We start from the raw sequence: 15502 nt of genomic DNA, 5'->3' as shown, positions 1-15502 counted from the left end.
TTGATATTTCTTTTAATTACTTGTAATGTTATTTTTAGAATGATTTTATGTACTGTCTATCATTGAATTATACACTAGGTAATTACTATATTGATGTAAAGCGGTTTGAGATGCTTTTATGTAAATCGCTATATTAAAAATAAATGATTATCATTATTATTGTACTATCGTCCGAGTTATCATCAATAAAGAATTTATTTTTTATTCTTTTCATAATTGTTTTCATCGGTTATAACTTATTGTTTTGGTGGCCTTCATTGCCTTGCACACATGTTCGCCAGCCAGCCAGCATTCAAAAAGAATAATTGGCCCATGAATACATGGGTTCAGTTGGGGGTGGGGTGTCAAATTATCCTTGTATTTTGAAGATGGAACAGGATTTGACCAATACAGAATGTTCTTGTAGCGGCCTTAGTCGTAAGTCTAATACGTGTATATTAAAGCGGCATTATGAACGATCAGATAGAGGTGGCAGTTCTCGCTATAATAGTTACAAAATAGATAATGTAAAGGGAATATGTTAAAAACTTCAGTCAATTTACTTCTCGATATCTCCTTTTTCCTATTAATCATCAACCGTCTTTGAACCGCAGATCGGATTCAAATCTGTTTAAAATCGGACTTACCAGATGTCTTCGAGAGTTGATTATGGTCTTGTGTTAATAAATGTCTAATTAAACCTGCATCATGCGAGAGCTAAATCTGTCGTTTGCAGGTCTTTCTTTAGGCCTGAAATGTTATCTAAATTACTAATTTGACATTCATTAATGTATCCAGACTATAATCAACTCTTGATGCCATCGTTAGCCTGTGGTATTTAATGGATTTGAATACATTTTGTGATTGATAATTTAACGTAAAAATGGATAATCGAGACTTTGCCTATTATCGTACCAACGTTACGATCGAGACTATCCTAAAATTGAATTGATATTATCTCGGTTCAGAGTGAAGCAATATGACTGAAATTTGTAGCATATTCTGATTTGGTTATCTATTTTTTTAACCATTATAGTTCTTTATCTAATCTTACCAAATTCCCCTTTAATAGTTTATATTCCACTAAATAACTGCTGTCCGGCAAATATTCCCTCATAGCACACTGTATGGCGTATGCCGGTCTTCATTAGCCCAGTCGGAGCAGAGCAGTAGGACGTTAAACCCCATTTCATTTCATTTAAGGCCTAAATAAAGACATGCAATAGGCAGATTTAGCTCTTACATAATTCCTGTTAACCACATCACTACGACCATTGAAGTTATTTCGGCATTACAGGCACGATTGGTTAGATTTTGACCCCCGCCTTTCGAAGAAATTCTTCGGGCATTTCATGTCTGAGCCCCACCCCACCCCATCATCCATCGGGTTTGTACGCCTATGGATATAAATACAATTACTACTATGATTACGATAGATAGACAGTGAGACTGGTGTCCTCCAAAATAATTCCAAAGTGACACTCGTTAATTACTTGCACATTTCTATTATCTTAAACCAGAGAGAGAGAAAAATGGGGTTTAACGTCCACTCGACACAAACTAGGTCATTTCGGGACTAACATATGGTTTAATTTTATTTCAATAATTCGCTTGCGCGTAGGGGTCTTTAGCAGTGGGAGGAAATTTTAAAATTATGTCGAATTTTCAGTTAAAACACTGTAGGACCCGGAGAAAACCCACGAGGTTGGACAGGCGAACCTACTCCTTGTCACGTACAACCGGGGATTCCAAACCACGCCAGTCGACTCAATGACAGACTTTATGATACAGCGCGCGCATCCTAACCATTCAGCCACCCCACCCCCACCCCACCCCACCCCCCTATATTAAAGCAAAGAGCAAATTATTCATCACTTTACTTAACTTGTGTAGAAAAATGTTATTTATCGAACTTAACCAAACTATGGCTAGATCTGTTTGTTAAGGCCAACTCAATTTTCGTCAAGGTCGCTGACATGTAAATAAGGTTAGGGCACGTGATTGTTGGCGAGATTGTAGGTTCGGTTTAGGCTAAGCGTTAGGGCTAGGTCCACGGTTAGGTTTAAGAATTTGGGGCTAGGGCTAGGTCCACGGTTAGGGTTAGGGTTGGGGTTAGAGCTAGCCCTGTTTACATGACCTTTAACCAAATCATTATTAGCATTTTTAATTTTCATTTTAGGTTGTTTGAGATACAGATCAGTAAAAAATATAACATAGTTAATTCTGATACATAACCAATATGTGTATACATACTGGCGCTCTGGAAGAGTTACATGTCCTCATTTTTAAAAAAAAAAACCAAAAAAACCCGACTCATTGAATGTTACAAAATACACACGGAAGTCAGTTATTATACTGACGATTATCCACCGATTAAAGAGTTACATCCCTATTGTTTATTGTTTGCGGATTAACTTCTCGATGGATTAACGCCACCCTTGACGTGCACATTGTGTCCCCGAAACCTAAAGTAAAACTGACGATATGATGGAAACGGGATATCCAGCTGGGGATTATCGTGTACGTTGGCTGCACAACCAGGAGAATTTGAAAATGGAGGTGTTCAGATTCAAGAAATATATACAACGCATTACATGTACCTTATTTTGTTCCACATCGACGGGAAATAAAATATAACCAGGATAAAGGTTTGCGCTTGTAAATTTCCATTTCAGTTTTTCATAGTTGATTGTTGAAAGTTTTGGAATGTCCAACATGTCTCATGATTAAATATAAAGTAACTTTATTATAAAAGTACAACCATTGTTTAAGCCATGTGTTTTTCTTATTTGTCTGTATTATTGTTCATATATTTACAAGATCCTTGAATCCTTTGCCAGAAAATGAGGAATTAAAAGAACAGCAATTGTGTGAAATGTGTATGGATGTTAAATCTAATATTGCTCTTCTTCCTTGTGGGCATCTTGTTGCATGTGAATTATGTGTCCTTGGTTTATTAAAATGTCCGATGTGTGATAAAACTGTTCGTGGAAGGGTAAAGACGTACTTGTCATAGAAGGATAGTTTACCCTATAACCAGTATCACTTCCTATCAGGAAAAGTGTCATTTACTTGATTTAATAACAAATATTAAGGATTTGTTTTTACATTGCCCTAAATTACAGAACAAAATGTCTGCTCAAAAACCTAAGAAAATATGATTATCTATAAGAAATTACAGATAGGTCTTGAAACGTGATTTAAATATTGTTAGTGATGGGGCAGATTTGAGAGATACGGGCAGTGAATTCCATTTAATTGCACTCGCGACTTCCAAAAGATTTTAATTTCCATACATGCACAATTAAGTTAAGTTGAGACTGAGATCTAAGAATTCTTGATACCACATTGTAGGGTCCCTAAACTGTTTTTCGCAGTTATTGATTAACTTCTATTCGAGACGCTTGAACCACTTCAACACCGTACCATCTAGTTTAAATTTGTCTTTGAGATGGTTCATCAATACAAAACGCAACAGAAAGGTCAATTAAAACAAATAAGTCAACATTGCCTTTATCTACATTTCATTCAAACACTAATTTATGTTGTTTCTCTTCCGTGAAAAGTCTTGAAAGCAGACTGGAATTTGTATAAACAAAGTCGTTCTGTGGTAATATACTGTAAAATGAACTAAACTAGGTCAAGCGGGCCCTAAGCGAGTGACAATGCTCTTTTTTAATTACATTTTCATACAATCTTTTCTTATTTTATTAGCCTTTTGATGGGGGGGGGGGGGTTATTAAATTGCAGGTCACTTAGATTTCCTAAGATTAATATCCCTTGGTTCATAATCTTTGGTTCATTGATTAAAATATATTTAATCACATTGTTCTCATTAATTATAGCGAGCTACCATTTTGGGGCGTTTATTTCAACCAAAGTAATTTCCTCGCTGAAGTAAAAACATTAAGTAACTGAAACAATAAATATCACTCGAAGTTTTATAGGTTAAAAGCGTGGTGTGGCCGATACTTGCCAACCAGGCGCGTTCAATCAGTTAATCCTTAACCTAATTTCTTAATACGGATTAAAGTTGAAACTTGCTTAAGAATACTTTAATTCTCTACAGGTTTTATTTAAATTAAGTCATGTTAGTCTGTTTTGCGTGTCAACAGCAGCTTATCCTGAATAGAAAACGTTCATTATCGAATTTAGCATTGATATACTGAAACTATACACCAAAATTCATCACTTAATTAGAAGCAAAGTTATCGAGTTCCATTGCATCAGCCAATCAATTTGCTTATCTCTGTTAAGCCTGAGCAGTAAATACCCAAAAAGTGTGACGGGCAGACAGACGTACCCACTTTAATAGTCTCCTACTTTCTTCTAAAGGCTGCCCAGATTAAATCAGACCCATTTTGTTCATCAGATCGTTGAAATGAAATGGAGTGGGGTTTAATTTAACGTCCAACTTTTCTGCACCGATGGTGCCAATCAGATCGGTGAAACGTGTTATTCACGCTAAATTACGACAATACTTACATAGGCGTACGAGCCAGGTCACCTTTGTGGGGTTGAGGTGTGGGGGGGGGGGCAGAAATGAAAATACCCCCAAAATTTCCGTCGTCTGGTACCAGAGAGCGTCGGTAGGTATTAGTGACTCCCCCAAGAAATGAAACGAAATGAAATGGGGTTTAACGTCCTGTTCTTCTCCGACTGGGCTAATAACGACGGGCATACGCCATACAGTGTGCTATGAAGGAAATTATGCCCGGGCAGCGGCCATATGGCCTGCTCTTTTATCTTTTACGTGCACGCCAATGTATATTTGGGACCTCGATTAGACAGCTGTCCTTGCCAGACCCCCCCCCCTCCCCGTCCTGCACCACTGAGAAGAGGAAACCACGTTGGAAAATTCCGATGAACTTACGCACTTAGCCACCGTGGCTTTGACTCCCCAAGGAAGTTTTGAAAATTAGAATTCCGGTCCGTGAGTAAAGAAACAAAAAAGTAGTCTAATCTAATATAGCCTTATTTTGTTTCGCCCACCTGAAATGCAGACTTTGGAGGAGAGTGGACAATAAAGATATGGCCTAACAAAATCCCGGTTACCATCTAGCGGTGCCGTCGAGGAATTTGTTCGGGGGGGGGGGGGGGGGTTAGCTGTCTCCCTAAACAAATTTATGAAAATTAGACGGCCGCAAAACGCGTTACCCATTAGTCAATTTAAAGAAATTTCGATTCTCGAAAAATTGATAATACTATAATTAATGACCGTTGACCGAAAACTTTTGCACAATGTGGAATGGCTCTAAACCAAAAAGTCATGGGATTTCGGGCACTTTATTTTACCTGGCTAAAAAGGCAAAGGGCGTTTTTCCATAAAAAAAATTATTTTCATTTTGTTTTTTCACTTTACCCGTCTGCACAAGAAATCTGATTTTTTCAAAGCAAGGTTAGAAGTAACCAATGCACAGAACTCGTGTATTACACGAAATCTCTTGCTTGGAGATCGTATTCAGGTATATTTTGTGAATTTCGGTAAATCGACCAACGGTATATGACAACTCCCAATTAACAATCTGGACAGCTTCACGTTGAAACAGATTGTCTATGATAACATTCATACCATTATTAATCAGAATTTATTTGGTGTAACAATTTTGTATCTTGTCTTATTTCCAGTTTAATTTTAAATAACTCTCTTGGTTCTATAATGTAAGCTCGTCATCAATTAAAACATTTTGCTCATAATTCGGGATTATTTTTCGTTTGACATTAATTTACATGGAATACTGCTGCATTATAATCATCTTGTATTTCCAGTAAACTCGCTAGACGAGACGTAACTCAACGGCCGCACATATGATTAACAAGTCAGACCTCGATCGAGTTCTTGCCTTGTAAATATTATAGATTGTTATTGAATTTCGGTATTTTTTAAAAAAATACAAAAAAAAAACAACAACAATATTTATATTAATTTCCTGCAAAAGACATATTCTATTATTAATATTAATGCAAAATATCAGTATATTCAATTGTCTTGAGGATGATTTACAATTTGTTCAAAGTGAATTCCGGTAATTTTCGGTGTTTTTAAATAAATTTCTTGAATTTTGCACGGAATACCGGGAGCGCTCTATTTACCCAAATCCACAATTATTTCAACTTATACCATAATAATTTATATTACAATTATTACAATAATTCTATTATTAATATTAATACAAAATGTAAGTAAATATAGTTGTATTTAGGGCGTATTCCGATGTTTTTCAAAGTGAATTCAGGTGTGGATAAGTAAATTTTGGGCACTTTATTTATTTATAAACTCGACTTTGACCTTTCAGGACAGTAACATTTGTAAAATAAATCGGATACGGGGTGATATTCTATATCTGAAAAGAAATAGTGGGGTATTTTTTTTTGGGGGGGGGGGGTGTGAAAAAAATAAAAATATGTACTAAGACTGGTAATAGACAATTATTCTCTTTATTTTTTTCTCCCCTCTTCCTGCATTTTTTGTTTGATCAAATTTGCAATTTCATAGCATTTTTGGGTAATACTGATGATATCAGAGCGGAGGGATAGGGGGTGTAAAGTGTCTTTATGCAGAGAAATCATTGTGTCGGATGAGATTTTCACTCCAGTCAACATCAAATCCCCGTAGCAAAAAATCTAGGATAAACAGTCAACCCCCTACAAAATTATGATGCGGAGATTGCCAAATGTGGTGCTCATTGTGCCTATAAAGATTGGAACCAACGGAATGTTGAGCAAAAGGCTACAGCCTGTGATGTTACAGACATTTAACATTGAAGTCAATGGGCAAATAATTGCTAGTAGTTTGATACCATAAGGCTGTTTTTTTTTGGTTTTTTTTCTTTACATTTACAGTTACTCCCCTTTGGTATCTCATTCGTGTTGTGAAAGCACAAAAGTTAATAGCACCTGCTGACGGTCTAATAAGAGATAAACATACTTGATCGCTTATACTTATAAACGGAAAACCAGATCACTTACCATGTCAAAGAGCTTCGTTGAACGTCCAAAAATTCCTTCCATGACCGAAATTGCTAAAGACTTAGAAGAGGCACCTACTGATGACGTTGTTTTACAAAAATTAAATTGTGTGTCCTCTCATAGTATTGGCAGTAGTAAGTACTAAAGTGGTATATAAAATATAATATTAGGCCACACAAAATAAATGTCTTGTTTCTCGGGCAACTGACAGCTGAAACTGTAGGGAGGGAGGGCGGTTTCTTTTTTTTTTTTACTCATTGATGGTGCAAAATAAAATTTGGCTATTGCTGAAAATTGTTGGGGCGGGAGGGCGGTCTTTCTTTTTTTTTTTTTTTTAATGAGAAAGTCATTACTTGTTTACGTTTTTGCTTTCCGTTATATTCAACTTTATTGTACATACTTAAAACATAAACCCAAAATCAAGTCTACTAAAACACTGAGACTGAACACTGACTGAAAGGAAAATAATTTTCCATATTTAATTCACATAATTGAAATTGGTTTAAAATAAAATTCCATACGACTATGTAATAGCCCTCCATAAAGACAACAATATTTTTAAAAACTAAGCCTCTTTCACCAGGTGTATCAAAAATAATAATCATGGTAAACAGTATTTAAAACTAAATCTAGTATCGCCGGTTTATTTATAATTATTTACCGAATTCCAACCAATGCATGTCACGTAACCGTGGCATCGGTATTGGAGATTGCCGGAAATACTGTTTCTTGGGATATTCGGTGTGTTTCTCAGGATATTCGGTGTTCTATCCGGTGTTTATATTGAATGACTATTTAAATCTAACTAACAACTGGTCAGTAAAACCATCAAATCGGTAATCCAATTATTATTTTCCGGATTATCGAAACTACCGTAAATGTGCTAATAATGACCCAGATTCTAAGGTATGCATTATGACGACTATCGTCATCGTATCGTATTCTTAGCTATAATTAATTAACCTGTTCTACGGTTCATTATTTTATCAATAGGATTTTCCAAACAAGGACCGACTGAAGCCGGCAATAATGAGCCGATTACGATCGAATGATTGAAATATTGTCGCCAATGACTTTTAACACGAATCAAATTCTAGTTTATCAGGGGAGGTAATTAATATCACGTGATACAAAATGGAGGTTCTTTCGATATCAATAAAAAAGGCAAATCTGCCAAACTTCGCCATTGTTCGGATAAAAAAGACAGCATGTTCATCTGAATCAGTTTTAATACATTTGAATAGATATACATGTATGGCGGATGTAGGTACATGCGGGATATTTTTTTTACGACTTGCTTGTCGATGTGCGGGCGGGCGTTACATATTTATTTTTTTTCATCAAGACCAATAAATAGACTGCACGCGCAACCAATTTTGCGTGCGGGCGGTGCCCGAGAAACAAGTTATTTTATTTGTGTTGCCTTAAATAGTAATCTATATATATATTTGTGACTGTCGTTTGTCTGTCTGTCTGTCTGTAGTGTTTGGGGTTGGCGGCTACACTAGGTCTGCCCTGAGTCTGAAATTTGGGGTATAGGGGTACCTCGGACCTGGGAGTAACATAGGCCAGGTGGCGTTAGTCTACCCCTTCCAGTTTTGGAGTTATGACCCCCGAGCGAAGCCGGTCTGTTCGGGGTTGGTGGCTACACTAGGTCTGCCCCGAGTCTGAAATTTGGGGTATAGGGGTAGCTCGGACCGGGGAGTAACATAGGCTAGGTGGCGTTAGTCTACCACTTCCGGTTTCGGAGTTATGACCCCCGAGCGAAGCCGGGTATCCTGCTAGTTATTACATATTCATGATCATAATGGCATTACGACATATTGGTACGGCGTTGAGCGTTCGAAAATTCCTTCCATGACCAATATTGCTAAAGACTTTAAATTGACAAAGAAGGGGCACCTACTGATGGCATCGTCTTGCAAAAATCTAACAGATTTTTTTTTCAAATTTGGTGGGAAGCATTGGCCAGGGCCATGAGAAGACCAAATAAAAACAATTATCGATATTCAGTCTTCTTCAATATTTCCCGGTTGTACGTGGCAAGGAGTAGGGTCGCCTGTCCAACCTCGTGGGTTTTCTCCGGGTTCTCCGGTTTCCTCCCACTGCTAAAGACCCCTACGCGCAAGCGAATTATGTAAATAAAATTAAACCATATGTTAGTCCCGAAATGACCTAGTTTGTGTCGTGTGGACGTTAAACCCCATTTCTCTCTCTCTCTTCAATATTTCATTCCGGAGTTAAACCAGCCTTCTCAGAAAACCTTGTGAACCGGGCCAATAAAGGATATATTATTTCACGTATTCATTTAAAATTTTGTGTGAAGCATTGTATGGCCGTTAGAGATCAAATGAACTCTATTGATATTCAGCAATCTGTGACTTTCGTTTCCAGAGCTATCCCCCCTTTGTTGAAATATCAAATTGGTTAACATTCAAGTTTTCCTTTCGGATAAGCTACTGCCGAGGTAGTTCAGCTCTGAACGTAGGTCTCATTACACTCACCCTGTGTCGCGCATACAGACTCTAGCGAGGTAAGCAAGGTTTTATTTTCTCACTCTGGCATAGAATTGCTTGGTGTGGTTGTGGAGGGTATTCCTCAAAGTAAATGTCAGAAGTGCTGCAATATTCTGAAAAGGTGTAAAAAATGGTATTTCCCACGCAATTCATCTTTTCACTGAGGAGGGTGGATGGCTGAATGGTTAGCATGTGTGTGCTGTATCATAAGGTCTGTCATTGAGTCGACTAGCATGGTTTGGTTTCAATTCCCCGGTTGTACATGACAAGGAGTATGGTTGCCTATCCAACCTCTTGGGTTTTCTCTGGGTCCTCCAGTTTCCCCCCACTGCTAAAGATCCCTACGGGCAAGTGAATTATTGAAATAAAAATTGAACCATATGTTTGTCCCGAAATGATCTAGTTTGTGTTGAGTGGAGGTTAAACCCCAGCTCTCTCTCTCTCTTTCTTTTCACTGATGACCACTACTGTCTTCAAGAGTTCAAATGGCTATTGATTATCAACATTAGTATACTGAGCGCCATGGAAAACGTATCACTTAGTTTTTCGTATAACAAAATGATCCTGTAAACATATCTTATTTATTTTGCTTCTTACTGTGAACAATATTCAAATGGGAACACATCAATAACAAAAAAATTGTACACTTATGAATGTTTAATCTGTATTCAACGGTACAAAGTCAGAGGGGTCAAAACCAAAAGTATGACACAGATGTAAGTGGCGCGTGTGTCCTCCACGGACTCTTACGCATGCTGTGCAGCGACGTCGCACGGAATTTACCACTGTTTGAAAGAAGGCCTGGGGCAAATTGTTCCATTCTTGGACAAGAGTAGCTTCTAAAGCAGCAATGGTGTGCATCTGTAGTCTCCGATTCAGACGGCGTCCAATCTCATCCCAGACATGTTCTATCGGTGCCATGTCCGGAGACATGGCTGGCCAGTCTAAGACATTGATGTTGTTAGCAGCCAGGTAGTCCATACTAAAACAGGCGGTATTCGGACGTGCATTATCCTGTTGGAAGTGCTGAAGTTGTGGGTGCGCTCGAAACATTGGAACAACAATTGGTTGCATTCAAGACATCGTCACGGTAGGCTACAGCATTAACCCAGCCCCTGCAAATGTGTAGGGCGGCCTGGTGATGAAATGTGAAGCCTCCCCACACCATTACACTTCCCCCACCCCAGCGATTCGTTTCGAAGACGCAGCAGTCTGCAAGACGTTCCCCAAGACGTCTCCACACACGTTGACGGCCATCAGCGTGATAAAGATGAAAGCGACTCTCATCACTGAAGAGCACACTTTGCCAGTCTACTCTTCTCCATGTCTGGTGTCCTTGACCCATATCAAACGCCGCTGACGGTAATGATCCCTGAGGATAGCTCCAACATAAGATCGTCGTGCACGGAGTCCTACTTCTCTTAGACGACGTCTTACGGTGTTTGCACTTACTGGTCCTTGTCTTCTGACGACTGCTGCACCTGTTCGAGTCGCTGGCCGGAAAATGTCACATGGATGAGTGACCCGGATGTAGCGGTCTTGAGTCTGGGTTGTAACGTGTTGTGGACCAAGACGTTGACAGTGACGTGTTGATCCAGTAACTTGAACACGTTCCACCAACCTTACAATAGTGGACTTATGACAATTGAAGTGTCTGGCAATAGCATGTGTAGACATGCCAGCCCAGGACATTCCCATGGCTTCATTCCGTTGATTTTCAGTAAGTCTCGGCATCTCTAGCTCGATTCCTTCACACGTCAAACAACAAATTACGACAGATTGACGTTTCACAGTTCATGTACTGCACATTAAGTTGAAAACATGCTTTTAAAGGGCTCACACACAATGCTGCACGTGAATATTGGGTTTTTCATGTGCATCTCGTGCATTTTTTTTTTTTGCACACGGGCCGATATTTTTTGCGTTTGGGAGCATTGTGTGAAACAATAGTTCATAGTATTGCATAAAATTATACATACAAAACCACCTAGTAATAAAATATTTGGGAAAAAAAAGTGATGCGTTTTCCATGGCGCTCAGTATACTATGTTTTGTTACTTGACCATTCCTTGTACCAAATATGCTATCTTGGTTAAATTTAAAAAGCATGATGTTTTTGTGACAAAATCGGACATTCGCGGTCATCTGTCATCATATGAAAGGGGCATAACTGGTGTAAAGTTTTGCAGAATCAAGCAACAATTATTCTCATCTGTATTCAGTAGTTAGTATCACGGAAGTGCATAAATGTATGGCCTGGCATGGCAAGCTTTTATATCGGCACAATTTAACCAAAGCAACACCTTTTCAGCAATGACCAACGATTATTTCCAAATAACTACTGATACTTCTATACGTTTCGCTCACTTTATAGCCATAGTGAAGGATCATAAGTTGTATATAATTTTGCAGGGATCAGACCACGGTTATTAAGGTCTGTATTTAGGAGCAGATCATTGTATAGATTTATTGACTGGCATGACTATCATAAACTTGATATATTGTCCACCTTCTCATGTAAAAAAGAACCATAAGAAGAAACATTTAGAAGTGTTTATGTAGGGACATTTAATATCTGGTACTGAAATCTCTGAAGTGGAAAATGGCATAGATCACAAGATTTATGGCATTCCAGGATAATGTTGACTTCATGTGCCAACCTCCTGCATGTACCTACGTTTGAGCAGAAGTGCTCACATACTTATATTCCAATGTTTGAGTGTAAATGCTCTCTGACCTTTCTTTAAGTTTTTGTATCCTAGAGTACTGTTTTGTTTTGTAGTATTGTTTTTGGCCTATATCCTCTTCTCCTTCAGGGATTTTAATGATTGGCTCCTAAATACAGATCGGAATAAGTGGGTCTGATTCGTAAAATATTTTTGATCAAAAAAACCTATTTGGCAGAAAAGGTCATATTCAGCAAGTGACTGGGCACGCAAACCCACTAATCCTATGCCTATTGTGTAGTCATCTGCTGATCGGGTGACTTTGAATTATAATTAATGTCACTAATTCATCTACAATCCCCTCGTCCTTATAACCTGTTACAAGAGCGAACATGTACATTCTTCAAGCCACCGGCGATTAACTGTTTGTGATCGTGAACTTGGTTCTCTGCCACCCAAGAACTATCACGGTTGGGTTGCTCGGTTCTCCACAGAACATTTCCAGCCACAAGAACGTACTGAAGATGCTGCTGCAAACCTTCCGCAGCTATTGACAGCATGGTGATCTTTTACCCAAGAGCTGAAATATGCTTACTCTGAATCATGTGCCATATTTCACATGTCATTACCATATCATTGTCATATAAGATGATTTATTCTGTGTAAATTGCATGAAAGTTGTCCCTAATCTAACACATAGGCTTTATATCATAAGGTCTGTCATTGAGTTAAGTGGCGTGACAGCTTGCAGGTGACATAGTGTAGTGTCCAACCTCATGGATTTTCTCTTTTCACTCAAGCGAATTATTGAAATAAAATTGTACCATATGTTAGTCCCTAAATGACCTAGTGTGTTGAGTGGACCTTAAACCCCATTTCTCTCTCTTAAGTCACAATCATCCTTACTAACAACTGAATGGAATATATTAACTTTGTAAAGATGTCCATATGCATCACCATATGTTTGTCTCTTAATGACATAGTTTTTGTCCAGTGGACGCTAAATCTCATTTTACTCTGTTCCTCTCATGTCTAAATCATCCTTGCTAACGATTAGATTTCTCATGTGCACAGAATGCCTTTTATAGTGGCTTAAGTCATCTTTTTGGCTATTGGTCTCTATGAGATCTATATAATTTCAATATTCAAGAAGACATTACGTCATGAGGAACGATTTACTCTCAACATAAGTGGCCGACAGTTCTTAGCGCTCGCATCTTTAATCTGGAGTGCTGGCGTCTCACTTGAAAAACAAAATGTGTGTGGAATGGCTGTTCTGTTTAATTACAGTTACCAAGCTAGGCCCAAGCTCGGGTTACGGTGATAAGGATTACCTTTTAAGGATTTCTTCTCACAAGTGACTACCTAAAATTGCGCGATTATCGATATTTTACTGTATCAATTATCGATCTTCAGAAAGCTTTACCGGCGATAATCAGTAATATTGATATTTTTCGTCAGCCCTAAACACAATAGAGGCTATAATTTTTATCGGCTTCATTTCAAATTTGATGTGAAGCATTGTGGTCATTATATGATGAACCCTATCAATATTCAGCATTCTTTGACTTTAAGTTTCAGAGTTATCCCAGCTCTGTCGTCGAATTAATAAACTGATGTTGAGACATGACTGTTGCAATGGCATATTTCCATGATTTGCATAGCTACCTTTAGCAGTTGACATACCTAAAATATTTTTGTTTCAACTTTTGTATTGTAAATCAATCTTGCTTTTCAAACTATTTTTCATCAATTATGCATCTTTGTTCTTCCAGATGCTGCCAGTAGTGAAGAAAGTGACATAGACGCAGATGATGAAAATAACAGATTGAAATTAGAGAAACTGAATGCTGAGATTAGTGAAGCATGTTCTAAAGCTCGTCAGATGGTTAAATTATGTGAAATATTACAAGAAGCACCATCTAAATTAGAGCATGAATACAAAGATTTAGAACATCAGGGACTTGAAGTGTCGAGTGCCATTGAAGATTTAAGACGTTCTTCACAAACTGTACCTTCACCATCCACAAAACAAACCTCAAAAAAAAAGAAAGGAAAAAAATAAAAACATTAATTTTACTTTTGTGTGTCGGTAATCAACATTACTTTATGGTATATCAAGATCTTAAATATATGATGCACATTAGGCGTTCACTATAATGGCGTAGAGCAGGGGGTGTCAAATTCATTTCGATCCAGGGGTCACATGAACTAAATTTTCCATCAAGTGAGCCGGAGATATACAAAAATTCTAAAAACAAAGCAAAACCTCCTTGAACTTTACTGAATTCTAAAATCAAAGCCAAACGTGGATGTGACATAGGTAATTTTTTAGACTGGTTTCCAAATTGCCAAGATATAATATTGAACATAACCTTCTCGTGTATTACATACATATCTATGATATACAGTATGGAAGTGAAAGTTTTACTGAAACCCGGATAACAATAATAAATATTTTCACCACTGGGTTCTAAGAATTATCGACACGTCAGTTTGTTGAAATTTGTTCCACGGGCCACATTGAAACCCTTGGCAGACAGGATCTGGCCCAAGGGTCGCATGTTCGACAACCTTGGCATAGAAAGTCTGCCCAAAGGATGCTGAACTACACTTTTATAGTACACAAATCTATATTATGTAGAGTTTCCAGTCTTTTGATCATGTTTTTCCATTGGAGTAGTGTTTGGACAATTGTGGTGGGTTACAAGGTTTTGATGAGAGTAATCTATAGTGCATGGGTTACTAGGTTTAGCCAGACACTGTGACTATTGAGTATAAAAAGTGTATATTATGTTAAATAAGTATGAAACACTTCGTTGTATACACTCGTTCCATTCATAATTACTGTTTATTTAGATTAAACTAACAAATCATAGTAAAAGAAGCTCAGTAATAAATAGTAATTATATTTTATAGAGTTTATCATGTGAAATAAATATGGTATTAGAAAATGTTGTAGGCCTATATGATGCACTGAGATATTATTAAAGTCATTAAAATACCAACTGACATAAGTAAATAAAAATTGTCAGGCAGAAAAGTATGGCAGTATATTAGACTCAAAATTCTAACATGCTATCGTCTAATTTCTAACTTCTATTCATGTAATTTCTAACTTCAATTCATGTAATTTCTAACTTCTTTTCATGTAATTTCTAAATTAAGACAATGTATAATCCAACTTCTTTTTTTGTTCAGTGTAAATTTTAATTCTATTTTATCTTATTTCTATTATTTAGAGGCTTTACATGTTTAGCATGAAAGTCAAACAAATTTAGAATTTTGATACTTCTACTTAGCAACCAGCATTATGACGTCGTTTGGTGTCGCCACCGTGTGATCGGGAAATTATGTTGATACCAACGACTC

The 15502-nt window shown here is 37.5% G+C and overlaps 1 long non-coding RNA gene across 1 annotated transcript; it reads left to right on the top strand.

The window, feature by feature from the left end:
* Positions 1 to 6844: 6844 nt before the first annotated feature.
* LOC126831849 (uncharacterized) lies at positions 6845 to 15046 on the top strand. Its single transcript, XR_007684384.1, has 2 exons — positions 6845 to 7082; positions 13906 to 15046. It is a non-coding gene; the product is annotated as an uncharacterized LOC126831849 (long non-coding RNA).
* Positions 15047 to 15502: the final 456 nt, after the last annotated feature.

Source organism: Patella vulgata, chromosome 9, assembly GCF_932274485.2.
Source record: "Patella vulgata chromosome 9, xgPatVulg1.2, whole genome shotgun sequence".
Taxonomy (NCBI): Eukaryota; Metazoa; Mollusca; class Gastropoda; family Patellidae; genus Patella; species Patella vulgata.
This window is presented reverse-complemented; position numbering and strand designations above follow the sequence as displayed.